The following is a 12298-nucleotide window of genomic DNA, read 5'->3' as shown; positions in this document are numbered from 1 at the left end:
GGCATCTCATCCAGCTCTGGCCTCTGGTGATCTGCAGAAGGCAGAAGTATTATTGTTATGTTGTTAGGCTGGTCCTTACTCCACATGCTCAGTTTCTAGTTTCCCATTGATATTCCCTAATCTACTTGAGGGTTTTCAAGGTGCCAGCTCCTCAATTTCTCCACAGCCAGATCTTTCTCCCAAGAATCTATTGGCTCTTCTTGATTGCCAATGGGCATTTTCCTGTCAATCCTGCACTCTCACATCCACATACACGTCCTGGTAGTTCCACGACCTCCAGAGGGACATTGGACCATGCTCTGCAGCCCTCTGCTGCCCTCCACTGGCCACATCTGATGGCCAGGGTTTGCTCTGAGCTCCCAGGGCAGCATGGTGTGAAATGGTTTACTCTTGAAGCATGTCCCAGGAGGCCAGTGGGCTGCCGCATTGCCAAAGCAGCTTACCACCCTGGAACACGAGGATACCGTTAACACAGGGAAAAGCACCACTCTGAAGGCCCTGTCCACAAATTACTTCTCAAAGAAGAGGTATCAGCCTTTCATGTACTAAACATATGTTGAGCTCTATGGGCAAGAACATGGTAAGGCTGGGGAGACAAGAGATGAAAAAGAAAGAGAAAAATACTCTCAGAAATCTCCTGGTGCTGCATGTCCAATTTGGCTGGCCCATTCTCAGGGGCCTACATTATTGCCTACAGCAGGTCATAGCCTCTGTTTATCAGCTTCCTGCCCATCTCTGTCCTTGGATGTTAGCCATAAATCAAAGCTATAGCAGCTACACTGTATCTTAGGTAATTTCTCTGAATATTTTATCTTCTTTCACCCATTGGCTACCATCTGAATTGTTCCTTTATGCTTTTTCCTTGAAAATACTGCTAAACTTACACATTCTGTCTCTATTGACAGTGTCCAACAAAGCAGTCCTTGGACAGGGTTAACCCCAATATCCCAGAGTACCACTTGATCATCACAATTGCCTTTTTTTTTTTGTTTTTGAGAGAGTCTCGCTCTGTCGCCCAGGCTGGAGTGCAGTGGCCGGATCTCAGCTCACGGCAAGCTCCGCCTCCTGGGTTCACGCCATTCTCCTGCCTCAGCCTCAGCCTCCCGAGCAGCTGGGACTACAGGCGCCCGCCACCTCGCCCGGCTAGTTTTTTGTATTTAGTAGAGACGGGGTTTCACCGTGTTAGCCAGGATGGTCTCGATCTCCTGACCTCGTGATCGCCTGTCTCGGCCTCCCAAAGTGCTGGGATTACAGGCTTGAGCCACCGCGCCCGGCCACCACAATTGCCTTTTGAAAGAGGTAGTATCTCCATTTAAAGAGAAGGACACTAAGACTTTGGAAATTAAACTATTTGCCTAAGGTTTTCTTTCACATGTCTGATTTCAGAGCTTGTACTTTTTTTTTTTTTTTAAGTGAAAGCAAGTTTATTAAGAAAGTGAAGGAATAAAAGAATGGCTATTTCATAGGCAGAGCAGTAGCATGGGCTGCTGGTTGCCCATTTTTATGGTTATTTCTTTATTATATGCTAAACAAGGAGTGAGTTATTCATGATTTTTCCAGGAAAAGGGTGAACACTTTCCAGAGGTGAAACTTCCTCCCCTTTTTAGATCATATAGGATAACTTCCTGACATTGCCATGCCATTTGTAAACTGTCATGGCACTGGTGGGAATGCCTTTTAGCATGCTAATACATTATAATTAGTGTATAATGAGCAGTGAGGACAACTAGAGGTCACTCTTGTCGCCATCTTGCTTTTGGTGGGTTTTGGCCAGCTTCTTCACTGCAACCTGCTTTATCAGCAAGGTCTTTATGAGTTGTATCTAGCGCTGACCTCCTATCTCATCCTGTGACTAAGAATGCTCTAACCTCCTGGGAATGCAGCCTAGTAGGTCTCAGCCTCATTTTATCCAGCCTCTATACAAGATAGAGTCACTCTGGTTTAAAAGCCTCTGACAATTTCCCCTTTCCTTTCATAAGAGAACCCTTAATCCTAAGGGTTGCAGAGGGACGAAGATCCATCTTCTGTAACTTCTTCAGGCTGAATAGGGACGATGATATGATATCCCTGCCTAACTATGAAGGTCTTTTATATTCAGGGTAGAGAGGAGCCTAGTCAGAAGGCATCAGTATGTTGAGGGCCACTCACAAATCTTGAGCTTCAACAAAAGGTGATATTTGGAAGATTAATAAGTGCTCAATTTAAGAAAACATTCAATAAACTTATCTTGCATTTCTTTTTTTTTTTACTTTTTTTTTTTTTTTTTTTTTTGAGATGGAGTCTCACTCTGTCCCCAGGCTGGAGTGCAGTGGTGCAATCTTGGCTCACTGCAACATCTGCCTCCCAGCTTCAAGCGAACCGTGCCTCAGCCTCCCAAGTAGCTGGGACTACAGGCACGCACCACCATGCCCAGCATTTTTGTATTTTTAGTAGAGATGGGGTTTCACCATGTTGGCCAGGATGATCTTGATCTCTTGACCTTGTGATCTGCCCACCTTGGCCTCCCAAAGTCCTGGGATTACAGGCGTGAGCCACCACGCCCAGCCCTTATCCTGCATTTCTACACAAAGAGTACTACAACAATATATCCCACGACAGTTAAGCAAAATTATCCCAAGTAAACTAAATAAGAAGGCTTTCCATGAACGGGGCAACTGATGGAACCAAGCTGATATGGGACCACTATCTGATTCCAATATGTGGCCAAAATTAGAATATTGACTCAGACTTTTACATTACCCATCCCTTTTGTTTCTTCTGAGCAGCAGCCAGAGATCACTAGTGGTTTCACAAGAATAAGCAGAGTTAGTCTAAATTCAGAAAAAACTTAAAAAACAACTGATGAGACTAGAATCTAATAACAGACATACTATAGTTCCCAAAACATAATTATTCTCTCAGAGCCTGTACTCTTAACCCCATGTTTTTTCCTGGCTGCCTGCCTCTCAGACAGTTAGTACTCTATAGCTATTTATTGGATTTTCTAGATGATACTGACATTTGGTCACAGAACCACATTTGGATTTATATTAATTCCTAGAGAATCTTCAAAGTTTTGTGCTTCTACAGAATGTTCTTCTCATTCTTTGAAAAACTGGAAGGTCTTGAGTAGAGTCCAAAATCTACTGTCAAGTAGTGAGAGTTGTTTGGAACTTAGCATAAAGTGGTCATCCTTAATGGAGTAAATTACTATTATTGTTGCTATTATTATCTCTTCTAGTTGAATCTGAGGGAATTCTGTGAGTATAAAGAAAGCAAGAAATCTCTTTCATTAAAATGGGATGCAGCTAAGTGTAGTTGAATCTGGGGTAATTCTATGAATATAAAGAAGCAAGAAATCCCTTTCATTAAAATGGGATGCAGCTAAGTGTACATTCAAGTAATATGATAAAAGCATAATGCACACATGCCATATGGTATATATGCACATTTCACCGTCAGGTTTTAAGTAATGGTTACTAAAAAGGCTATTATGCAATATGGTTTTTTATGTCTCTTACATCTATGATTTTCTTTTAAGCTCAATTCTTTGTCCTCTCTTATATTCCCTAAGGGAAGAAAAGACATATCTTTCAATCTCAAATTGCAATTTGTACTTTTAAAAGTAAAATTCCAAAAGTATGATAAGACTACATCTGTTGTGTTCCTCACTATAGCCCCAATGTTTGCCCATTGTAGGAACCCAATAAATACTTGCATATTGAAATCAGTCATCACTCTCACAAATGTCACGATCGCCCTCATAGGCTAAATTTATGCAGGTTGCTGATGCTTTGTGTGAATCAGCCTGGGAGCACGGATACATGTAAATGCACAGGCTGCCTCTTTTCCCATACATTCCTGAAGCTCCATTTGGAAAGAAGAAAGTCATCTTCCAGAAGTGAGTGGGGCACTTCGTCTCACTAGTGCTTTGGAGTGGAAACGGAATTAAGTGTCAAAAATGAATGTACTTTCAGTACTGTGGAGATAGGACAGAATGTGAGAAGGCAGCATAGTCAAGTGCAGTCTGGCCCCAGAGTGTGATGCTGAAGTTACCTGGAGAGTCATCTCCAGCAGCTGCATGGCTCAGACTATGCTGAGAAACATAATTAGCTACAAGAGGTAACAAAATAAAAAGGAGACCTCTCTACCACCTCTCAAAGGTACTGAGCAAGTTAATCTAAACCAGGCCATTAACAAATTGTCCTTAGCTCTCCCTTTATAGAGATACATGTATACCAGCATCCACTTACTGTGCTTTTAAGGAGCGCAGGAAAAACAGTAACCCCTTGCTGACCATTCAGCTCTTCATTAAATTGGGCCAGCTCTACCTAAGCACTTTGTACTTAGAGAGGCAGATATGTAATTGTTAAGAGCATCTGTCCCAAAACCAGATTAAGTTCAAATCCCTGTTCCACTGCTACTTACCCCAAGACCTACCTTAATCACACTGTTCTGTGTCCTGAGGCAGTGGCCTGTACGAATCACATCAGCTGGCTTCCTTACCTTCCTGCTTCCCAGTGGGGAGAAACGGCAGGAGACAGGAAGAAAGGAGAGTGAGGTCTGATACTCCTACTCCTCTCCCTGTGGAGTGACCTTGGGCCAGCTATATTCCTTATCTAAAGATCTCTGTCTTTTGTAGATGACCCTATCCACACAGCCATATCTACTTCCTGGATCTTTGGGTTTAAGGTTTCCTCAAATCAGACAAATACAAGCGTGCCATCTGTCCCCTGTTGGGATCCGGCCTGATACACCGTTTACTAGTACGTGATTTTGGCGAGTTACCTAACCTCTCTGGGTCTCAGGCTGCTCATTCATGTTGGGGATGATAGTGGTACCCTGGTCACAAGGGTGTTGTGAGGATGAAATGATACCTTAAAGCAGTTAGAACAGTGTTTAGTGAAATATTAACTACTGTTATTACAGAAGCTCAGTTTGAGAAGATTCCTCATTTTTAGCCTCAGATTGGCCTCATTCATTCTCTCATTCCTATTCTTTCTCTCTGACTTCATTTGAAAGGAAAATACCTATGCAAACACTTTTTTTAATGTCTCATCTTACTGATCTTCAACACAATATGTGAGACACACAGTTTTTTTTTTTTTCCAGTTTCCTAAATGAAAACTGAACTATTAAAATGGTTTCTTGCCTAACCCGAATCCACATGGAGGTTAGGTCCAAAGCACAAATATGAAGTCAGGTCCTCTGCTGACCAAGATTTTAATCTAGACAAGTCAACTCGCTTTCATCTTGTATGACAACTCGGATGGATTGGTGGTAACTCCAATGTTGACAAGGAATCAGTGATTGATGTCTGCCATGCATACCCAGGAAAGAGTGATCATGTCAATATCCCTGTTCTTGTCTGTCTACTGGTCCATTGAACCTTTGAAGTCAATCGACCAATCAATCAAGTAAATGGTAAACAGATATTGATGAAACGTATCTTCTATTTGGATGCTTTCCTAGGTAAGGTGGAACACACAAAGATAGGTTACATATAATCCACCCTGCTCCCGAGGAGCTTATAATCTGATCAGAAAGACAAAGCAAAAAGGATAAAACAATGAGATCAGGCTGCCTCTAACTATAAATGCAATAGAAATTGAAAAGGGAGCTGGGTGCAGTGGCTCACACCTGTAATCCTAGTGCTTTGGGAGGCTGAGGCAAGCAGATCACCTGAGGTCAGGAGTTCAAGACCAGCCTAGCCAACATGGTAAAAATCCCATCTCTACTAAAAATATAAAAAATTAGCTGGGCATGGTTGCACACGCCTGTAATCCCAGCTACTCAGGAGACTGAGACATGAGAATCACCAGAACCTGTGAAGCAGAGGTTTCAGTGAGCTGAGATCATGTCACTGCACTCTAGCCTGGGTGACAGAGTGAGACTCTGTCTCCAAAAGAAAAAAAAATTGAATAGGGAAGAGTTCACTGTTTGTTTTATATATAGGCATTTCGCTAAACACTAGAGATGTAAAACTGAGTAGAGCTGCTTTGACAAGTGTACGAGAGAGAGAGAGAGCGCAATAGAGGGGAGAGAGAGATACAAAAAATACAAAATCCAAAAGAAACCAGAAGACTTTAGAAAAGCATCATGGAGGGGAGCTTAGCCCAAGCTCAATGGAAGGATAGACTATCCAAAAAAGCTTTCTAGAGAGGAGATGGCCAAGCAGTGTTCAGAGAAAGAACAACCTGCTAGATAATCTTCCTTCTCCAAGACTGTAGCCACATGGCCTTTGCCTCCCACCACAATTACCTTTGGACTCTGAGACCAATAATGTCTTTAGTAAGAACTTAAAATTCTAATTCAATGTTTAGTGAACTGGGCATCAAATTTGTTTTGATAACATTTACACTAAGACCTGATGCCTTAGTTCTAGAAACCAGAAATTCTTGAAGCCAAGTCATTACCCTGTTCCCCACTTCCAGTTACAGGGTATTTGCCTTGCTTCCAAATACTAAGTCACCCTTTTCGTCATATAGATATTCCAGACATCTATTTTGTTTCTACCTGTACTCTCCTTTCTTTGCCTTCATTCACTCATATTTAATTAATTAATTGATTAATTCAATATATGTTAAATATCAGCAGGTTCTGTGCTGGGCACTGACTATATGGTGATAAAACAAGACACACTTGGTCTCTGCATCTTATGTAACCTACAGTACAATGGGAAACATAGATATCACAAACAAGTAATTCCATATTGTAATAAGCACTACAAAAAACAAGTACAGGGCTCAATAAGACTGTGTCAGAATGTGTCAGTGGGCAGGGGTTCTACTCCTATGAAATAAGAGGTCAGGAAAGGCCTCTCTGAAGAAGATTGCATTGAAATTGAGACTTGAAGGAGAAGTAGGACTCAGTCAAATTACAGGACAGTGGGTGGGAAATGGGGGTCGGGGCTGGGGACAGGATTCCTGGCAGAGGAAACAGCATGTGGAGAGGCTCTGAGCTGGCCAAAAAAAAAAAAAAACCTGACATTTTGGAAAAACCATAGACAGGCAAATTTGCTGGAGTATAGTGAGCAATGGGGAGTAGGCAGAGAGAGAACACTAAAGAGGAAAGCCAGAGCTAGACTTTGTAGGACTTTGCAGGTCTTGATAAAGATTTTGGATTTTATTGTTTGTGCAATGGAAAGCCATTGCCAGACTCTGATGCCACTGTTTGCCCCCCTGATTTTTTCAATATTACATTTTTTTTCAGACTCCTGCCTGCTTGTCAGGACACCTCTATTGCTCCTTGCCTCATCTACTGGAGACCACCTCAACTGTCCCTATTTTCTGCATGTCACTGCCTTTCCCTCCTTCCCTATCTGTGCCTCCTCATATCATCTCCTAAGAAGCCCCTTCCAGGTTCCAGGCCTTCCTCTCTGTCTGCGGACCCTGCAGCTAACCTTTCCAAGTTTGCCTTCATTTATTGCTGGGCAGAGACTTCTGTACAATTCTGCAACATAACCAAAAGAATCACAGAGCTTTACGTTTCTGCAGAAATATGAAAATTACTTTTTTAAAAGTTTTCTTGTGAAAAAAAATGTATGTCTATCAACAATGCAGGAGTTTGGTTGGTTTTCTGTTTTTGTTGTTGTCTGGTTTTTTGCATGTGAAAAAGCTTCAGTGACAACATAGACTGTTTTGTTTTGTTTTGTTTCTGTTCATTCTTAACACATTTTCCCCCAAGCATATCCAATACTGGACTACTTAAGAAGTTGTAAAAATTCCTGTTAGGAATTCAAATTGTAGTGCCATGGGTACATTTGAACTTTGGTTTGTAAAGATCTTGGGATGATGAATTTTCTGGTTCATCTTATAAGAGATCTATTTCCTGCAGAAAAATTAAAAACATAAATAATAGTTATATATCCCTTACTCATATCACTTCCTTGTTGCTTCTGTAAACAGCAAACAGTATTTACAGAGTATGAAGGCATAAATGTACAAAAACACTGACCTAATGCCTTAGTGTTTCATTTCGTTTAGTTTTGGTTCAAGTAAATCAGAACCAGTATTTAATTTTCACACGGCAGGCTACTAAAACATCCTCCACGGTAAAAAAAAAAAAAAAAAAAAAAAAAAGAATTAAAATGCTTAAGAATTCAGCAAGATAATAAAATTCTTATCACTTCCTCTCCCAACTCCGATTACCACTCTACGACCTCCTGAACTTGAATATCTGTGTCTAAAAGAATAACACAGTCATGGTTGAGGTTCCAGGTATATACAATTGTGAACAAATAATTAGAAACATCTTTCAGGACTTTTCAGCTCCCAAAATGAGAAGTAAAAACTAGAAGAAAGAATCCATTTTTAAAGTTGTAAATCATGTTCACTGAAAATAAATTATCTGAGGCAGACATCTGAATGGTCAATGTCTGCCTTATCCCGTGTGAATTGACAGGATCTTGTTTCTCCTGGGTTTATTTTGACATAAATGATAAACAAACAAACAAGCAAGTACTGCCACCTGGCATTTCACAATGTGAAGATAAAGTTTTAACACACCTGCTCAGATGTTCCACAGTTAGACAGCTGCCAGCACCACCTCCTATATCAATTTGGAGGAATGAAAAGTGCACTCTCAGCATTCCTCACTCCCACATTTCCCCCAAAGTGTGAAGTACCATACAGAAAGTGTCAAGCTCAGTTCTGCACTGCTTGGTGTAACTATGGAGTCATGTGGGGTTTCTGCATGTGGAGGGAAGGAATTACTGCATGCCAGGAGGAGACAATGATTAAATGCAGGAAGAGATAGCTTCTGTACTAAACCATCTGAAAGACTGCTAATGACACTGTTTGCATCTGAAGCTGTTAATCTTGGATATTTTTAGATGAGAACAGTAGCTAAACTCCTAAAATCAAAAATTGCATCCTCTCAGAATATGAACCCAATACTAAATAGGTAAGGACAGCAATCTTATCTAAATGCTATTCATGAAAATAAACTTGTATTTCCTTCTGTACTCACTTTTTAATTCTATATGTGTAGTACCTGTTGCCTGTTTATGTAAATATAAATACATATATGTATGGGCTTCATAAAACAATATAGAAATGACAGAATCTCAAAGTTGTCTTCACCACCTTGAATATTTTTGTGATACAAAAGTTTCTAAGTGACAAACTAGGTATTAAGCAAATATGCAGGTAGGATGTTAAAATAACATTGTAAAACTGCATTGTCATTAAATATGATTCTCAGTTGACATGTATGCCTGCTGATAAAGTGTGTATATGGGGACAGGGAAATTCCAAATGATCCTCTGAACTTCAATGTGTTTAAATAAAGCACATTATGTGGTTGGGAAGGGAGGAGGTGAGGCTGAAGCAACGCTGTATCGATTTAAAAATATTGGTATTTGAGAGAATAAATTTTATTCAGTTCTACAAAGACTTTCTAATATTTATGTGCCTTTCTAAATGTCTCATTATCCATGGTGGGTTGGTTGGACAGATACATTAAAACGATATGATTCAATTGGGTCAAGCAGAGAGAAATGCAAGCATCTGCACTGCTGTGGGGTCAGAGAGACTCGGAAAATAATAATATGCAGTTTTTACAATGGTGCTATTAGGTTTCACTACCTGGTATTTGAAATTTTCACAAAGTAACTGACAGTGCTTCATAGTGTGTCTATCTTAGCAAAGCAAATAAATCTATTTATAAAATGCCAGACTAGCACCAACAGAATATTGACAAATTGTACCAAATTGCATTGATTATTTAATGTTATTTAGGCGTGCAAATATAGATATAACAGGAAAATACTGTCCCCCAAATATTTCACCAATCTCCAAAATATTTTTATTAAAAGAATTGACTGCTAAATAGAAAAGGTCTTATGAATGCATCAGTTACATATAAATTCTATTGCATAAGCAAAGCATTATTAGCATTACTGAACTATGAGATAGAATTGGGCTACAATAATGTAGAACCACATATTCTAGCAATATCAAGAGAAGATTGATTTACCCTTAGCAGGAATATCTTCCTAGTTTTTATTTTTTATTTCCTGAAAATGACTTCAATTGCTTATTTTCTTTTTAATAGCAATAATGCTTGTTCTTTGGAGAGTACTTAGGAAATACAGATTTAAAAATAAAAAGAAGAATATAAAAATCACCCATTATCCCACCATTAGTCATGTGTTATTATCTATCATTTTAGATATTTTAGTTCCACTGTCCCTACTTTTCCAAGGGTCATCATCGAATAACATATGATTAATATTCCTTTATGACATTATTTTTAATAACAAACTATAATTCCATTAACCCATCTTCTGTGGTTGATCACTTTTATTGCTCCCAATTCTTCACAATTATTAACAATGCAAAAAGAACATCTTGTAAGACCATCACTTTGCACACATACCTAGTTATTCCCATAAGATTAATTCTAAAATGTCATATTGCTGGATCAAAAGGTATACATCTTAAGGCTCTCTATAAACTGTTATTAATTATAGAAGTAACACATGAACATAATTTCTCAAAAAGCAAACACCTATATTTTTTCTTCCTCCGTGCCACCCTGCACTTTAGATGTAACCACTGTTAGCAACTTTTTATTCTTCCAGAAATTACAAAAATGGAAGCAGGCTAAATCTTAGCAATACACCTTAGAGAGTATTCACTATCAGGACATTATATCTCTACCTCAATCCTTTTGATAATTTTACTAGATTTAGTGGTCTGGATATATCATGGCTCATGAAAACAGTCCACTATTGATAGACAGTAGGTTTCCTTCAATTTTTGCTATTACAAACAATGATATAACATTCTTGTATGTATATTTTGCAAATTTGTGTAAATGTTTCAGAATAAAAGGAATTTACTAGGTAAATGGATAGATGCCTTTTAATTTTGCTAGATGTCCCCATATTGCCATCCAAATAGTTGTGTTTATTTACATTTTTATTATCCTCAGCAACACTGAGTATTATGCAACGTTTTAATCCTTGTCACTCTGCAAGCTAAGAAACTGTATTATTTTTGTTGTTATTTTCATTTGTATGTTTTAAATTATAAGTGAGATTTATCACTTACTCAATCTGAAACTCAAATTCAAAAATCCAGTTGAATCATCATATGAATTCTGAAGCCTGGTGAAATTCTTGTTCCTGCTATTCTTCAGCTGATTTGTTAGCTAAAAACTTGTTTTGTAATTTATATTATTCACTTTACATACATATTATATTGCTTTTATAGATGATAATTTAAAACAATAACAAGAGCTGTTTTGTTTTAGTACCATTAAAAATGACTAACTGTTTACGTGTCTGGGATACTTTGCTGGAAAATTATTGAACAGAAAGTATCCCCGCCTTCCCCAAAGCAGAGTCACTCAGTGCCACACAATGGCCATTTGTACATGCCAAGAATTCAAAGTAACTTTGAAAGTGTTGTGTCACAAACGATCTGCCCAGTGGCAGATATTATATATGGCTAGCTGATTATGCTGAAAATTTATTAAAATACAAGGTCATACTCAAATACTCCGAACTGTATTTAAAAAAGAAAACAAGAATATACCCCAGAATACTAACAGTGATTATCCCGGGGTAGCAGGATTATAGGTTACTAAATTATAAGAAGATCTTGCCATGGGAGTGCTAAAAAAGCCAACATTAAGTGCTTTGTGCATGAACCTACTATGTAATACCTTTTTAAAAACATACTAGAAGAATTTTTGAAATTTATGGGAAAAATAATTCAATCAATGAGAACATTTTGAATACTTCCTGTATAGTTATGATTGTGCTATAAGCCAGAAGTATATGGCATAGCACTGGCTTTATAAGAGCTCACAGTCCTAGATCTATAAAACATGATGAACTATGTCAAAAGAGAGAAGATAATTAAATGCTGATTTAAATGCATCAACTATGCCCTTGGGGAAATCTAAGTTTCAGTTTTCTATTGAAATGATGGTGTTTAATTACAGTAGATCAAAGGTTCCCAAACTATTTGATCTCAGGACCCCTTCATACCCTTCAAATATACTGAGGATCGACTGGGCGTGGTGACTCACGCCTGTAATCCCAGTACTTTGGGATGCCAAGGCAGGCGGATCACGAGGTCAGGAGATCAATACCATCCTGGCTACGGTGAAACCATGTCTCTACTAAAAAAAAAAAAAAAAAAAATATTCGCCAGGAGTGGTGGCAGGCACCTATAGTCCCAGCTACTAGCAGGAGAATGACTTGGGAGACAGAGCTTGGGAGGCAGAGCTTGCATTAAGCCGAGATCACACCACTGCACTCCAGCCTGGGCGACAGAGCAAGAGTCAGTCTCAAAAAAAAAAAAAA

General features: G+C 38.9%; 1 protein-coding gene and 1 long non-coding RNA gene across 2 annotated transcripts in view; one reads left to right on the top strand and one right to left on the bottom strand.

Moving 5' to 3' along the window:
• LOC139358178 (uncharacterized) overlaps nt 1-7328 on the top strand; it is a 35612-nt gene extending 28284 nt beyond the window's left edge. The window contains exon 3 of the long non-coding RNA XR_011612739.1: nt 7192-7328. This is a non-coding gene — a long non-coding RNA (uncharacterized lncRNA). The remainder of the gene's footprint in view (nt 1-7191) is intronic.
• The window catches only part of LOC105480979 (phospholipid phosphatase related 1), a 292606-nt gene that overhangs the window by 202601 nt on the left and 77707 nt on the right, over nt 1-12298 (bottom strand). The gene's annotated exons all lie outside the window — the stretch shown is intronic.

Source organism: Macaca nemestrina, chromosome 14 (assembly GCF_043159975.1).
Source record: "Macaca nemestrina isolate mMacNem1 chromosome 14, mMacNem.hap1, whole genome shotgun sequence".
NCBI lineage: Eukaryota > Metazoa > Chordata > Mammalia > Primates > Cercopithecidae > Macaca > Macaca nemestrina.
The sequence above is the reverse complement of the archived record's forward strand: the minus strand, read 5'-3'. Positions and strand labels throughout refer to the sequence as shown.